The sequence below is a fragment of the Pelodiscus sinensis genome, chromosome 2 (genome assembly GCF_052426305.1).
Source record: "Pelodiscus sinensis isolate ZL-2025 chromosome 2, ASM5242630v1, whole genome shotgun sequence".
NCBI classification, from domain to species: domain Eukaryota; kingdom Metazoa; phylum Chordata; order Testudines; family Trionychidae; genus Pelodiscus; species Pelodiscus sinensis.
Genome location: NC_143053.1, coordinates 199,854,747 through 199,855,172, shown reverse-complemented (window position 1 = coordinate 199,855,172; position 426 = coordinate 199,854,747).

Here is a 426-nt window from a genome sequence, read left to right as displayed (position 1 = left end):
TATTGATACTGTGGTTTTTTTCAACCTTTGTCACATACTATGAGTAAACTAAATTTAACATTCCTAATCAACTAATCGATTAGCTGATATGCTGGGGAGCCACAGTGGAGTTAGCATCCGGCCCTGGAAGCTAACCCCGCTGCGGCTTTGCCTTTTAAATATATTAAAAGCAAGAATACTCTTAATACATTTAAAAGGCTGGTGCGCAGCACATGGGAGCCAGGAATCAGCTGTTCCGGCTTGTGCCAATTCCCCCCCCCCCCCGCTGCGCACCAACCTTTTAAATGTATTAGGCACCTGTTAGCTCTTAGATGCTGCACCTCTGCTTTTTAAATGTACTGAGACTGGGCGCAAGCCAGGAATTGGCTGATTTGTGGCTCACTGTCCGTCCCCGTCCCCCCCAACAGAGATGGTGGTGAGGAGGAA